This window comes from Penaeus japonicus, unplaced genomic scaffold, assembly GCF_977035675.1.
Source record: "Penaeus japonicus unplaced genomic scaffold, GWHDUDI00000001_assembly GWHDUDI00000036, whole genome shotgun sequence".
Lineage (NCBI taxonomy): Eukaryota > Metazoa > Arthropoda > Malacostraca > Decapoda > Penaeidae > Penaeus > Penaeus japonicus.
The window spans coordinates 8,324,763-8,328,234 of record NW_028234438.1 but is presented as its reverse complement, the minus strand read 5'-3'; positions in this window follow the sequence as shown (position 1 = coordinate 8,328,234).

Below are 3,472 nucleotides of genomic sequence, written 5' to 3'. Positions count from 1 at the left end.
TCCGGTGATGGCTGAGCTTATCGTGACATGCCTGCAACAATAGTCTTCGTAACTTCACAACTTAATACCGGTTTAATATTCCATAAATTTTCCCAATGTTCGTTTTATGCCAAATAATTTCATCCTGTACAACTAAACTCTCTTTTACTCTATACAATTTGCGAAATCTCCATCTTACCAATCTTCTTTCTCGTTTTTTGACATTCCATTCATCAAGAGCTGGCAAATACCTTTAAAGCGCTTCATCTCACCCTGCGCCTCCTTTAATTCCGTTTCCGTCCAAAGCTCTCCCACATTTGATTCTTTGGTTAGTGCCATTGCCACATATTCTTCATCTGTGTCACTTTCCAGCTCCTGCGTCAGCCTGCTTAACTCATCAGCTACTGTGTTATTCCTGCCAGGCTTGTATTTTATAATAAAAGTAAATTGCTGCAAATTGTTAACCCACTGACTTTCAACCGCGCCGAGCTTCGACGTCTCTAAATGACTCAAAGGATTATTATGTGTATATTATAAACTCCTTTCCTACTAAGTAATCTTTAAATTTATCACAAACTGCCCATTTCAGTGCTAATAATTTTAATTTTTTTAACTATAATTTGTCATGTTTCTTTCTGAATTTCTTAAACCTCTGCTGGCATAACAAACAGGATGAATCTTTCCCTCGTGCTTCTGTGACAACACCGCTCCTAATCCTTAAAACTGGTGTCTGTTTCCAGGATGAATTCCTTCATAAAATTAGGGCATTTTACAACAGGGGCTGTAATTAACTTTGCTTTTAACTCATCAAATGCTTTCTGACATTTCTCATCCCATTCCCTGACAATTGATTTACGTGAGTCCCCAGACATCAAAACATGCAATGGAGCAGCTGTTTGTGCACAATGCTTAATAAATTTTCTATAGAAAAAGCAGAGTCCAATAAAAGTTCTTGCGTCCCTCACAGTAATAACGTAGCGAAAATCTTGTTTCCTAAAATCCTCTCCATATAACGTTGGAATGTGCTTGGACTATTTGACAGTCCCATTGGCAATCTTTTAAACTCGTAATGCCCGAAGTGTGTGCTGAATGCGGATTTGTACTAATCTTTCGGGTGGACTTCTATTTGGTGATAACCAGCGGCCAAATCAAGTGTTGAAAACTACTTCGCACCCGCCAGCGCTTCAACCGCGTCATTAATTCTCGGAAGTGGAAATGCGTCCCTAATGGTGTGTTTATTTAATTGGCGGTAATCTATGCACAGCCTTAAAGTATTATCTCGCTTGCGAAAAGCAACAATTGCCACAGAATAGGGACTCACACGAGGAGTGATCATACCTTTTTGCATAGCTGTCCAATATGTTCTTTTTCTTCTGGTACCTGATTCGGTGGTATTCTTCTATATGGTATTTTGATAGGTCGCTCTGTTGTCAATGGTATGGTATGTTGTACACCTGTAGCTGTTCCTATTGACCTGTTCTCACTAGCAAAATCATCACTATACTCCCTTAATAGTTTCATTACAGATTTCCTTTGGTTTCTAGTCAAGTGTTCATTTATTTTCACTTCCGGTAATATCTCGCCCATATCTTCAATGTAACATTGCTTTACTTCTTTCAGTTCTAATTCCTCCTTTCCCTTTCTTTACAAGTATTAAAGCAGGTAGCATCACTAGACCCTCATTAAGTCCTGTCAATGGCTCAATCAGCACTTCCTGACTCTTCACCTGCCTTAACTGCGGAATCCACACTGGCACTAGTCTCATACTTGAAGCTGTTATGTCAGGTATTTGCCCCTTACCTGTTAGTGAAAACCCCCAATCATCCTTCAATCGCAATTTACGGATTGCTCTTACATCATTTAAATATTCATTCCACTCCTTCGGGTTAACACTTGCTTTACATAGATTATACATTACAGGCCATACCTCTGCTACTTTGGACAACACATCAATGCCTAACAAGCAACTATAACTCTCCCCCACCTTATCACAGACCAAGAACACTGCATCAGTCTTAACCCCACAAATTTCAATTATAACTTTTACACACCCTCTACACGGCACTAACGTACCTCCTACAGACCTAATCCTAACTTCTATCGGTTGCAACACTAATCCACGTGATCTTAAATAGTATTCATAAACCTCTGAATTGATTAAAGACACTTCAGCTCCCGTATCACACAAACCAATATCTACCTCTTCGATATTCACAGTGACCCTTGGAGTGCTAGCACAAGCTCTCATATTTCCCATCTCTATTTTTTCTCTTGAATACCCTGATTCCTGCCCGCCGTTCTGACGCATCCTCGCGCTACCCTACCATCAGGCCCCATGGGCTGGCTGTCCCTGCGCCCATCAGGCCCTTGCTAGTTTTCCGTTAATTTATTGGTCATTCCTGGTTCCACATCACGCGTGTTTTGGTCACCTTGACCCTGCGAGTTCCTTCCGTAGTACTTATCTCTGGAACTTCCTTCTGAACACCACGCAATAATATGACCCTTTTTACCACATTTATAACATGATCTTTCATTTCTTCCTCTCAGATCTTCTCTTTCAGCAACCCTGTCTCTGTCTTTTCCATCTTCCTTTTGCCTTTGCGTAAAACATTTTCACTCGTTTTCTTTCCCTGATATCCACTCTATCCACTCATCCAATGAATCATCTGATCTTTGCTCCATCCGCCTTTTAAGCTTCAAACCCAAAGCCGGCTCTCTCATATTCCTCGCCACGCATTCCCCAATCATTCTTCGATCCATTTCCTTTCCTTCTTGCTTAAGGCTTTCACTCATATCCAACATAGCATCTAAAAATTCCTACACACTCTCGTGATTTCCTTGCTTTCTCACTGCCATTCGTTCTGATAAATCCCAAACAGATGTTTTTCTCCCATACACTTTCACCAATGCTTCCATAATCTCATCTACATTGCGCCAGTCCCGCTTATAATTATGCAACCTGTCTGCTGCCGATCCTTCTATATGATTCATCGGAAATCTAATTTTATCCTTTTCATCTCCGACTAATTGTCCCAGTGCGCGGTTTGCTTTCTTGATCCAGTTTTCAACATCCCCTTTCCTTGTATATACTTCTAATGTTAGGTCTCTCCTAATGATAGAGGGAGAGTTCACTTGCCTCTGCTGCAAATTAGCCAAATCCTCTAAAATTTATAAAGTTCTGTTCCACCTAAGTGTTTCCTCACTATGAGCTTTTATTCTACTCGATTCAGCCATCGGCAATTCCCTTCACTCCCCATACCTAATTCTCTGATGTGCACAACTTCCATCCCATTTATTCGATCGGAATTCCCGATATATCAAAAACAAAAAAAGTAAAAAAAAAAGTAAAAGTAATCCCACAATTAACCCCAGTAAACCACAAATGTGCTCTCCTGTATCCATCCTTCAACACCAATTATCAAATGTGAGCAATTGAAAGGAAAAGCTATGATTTGCGCGATCACCTCTGCTTTTGCTCAGTTTGATCATTGGA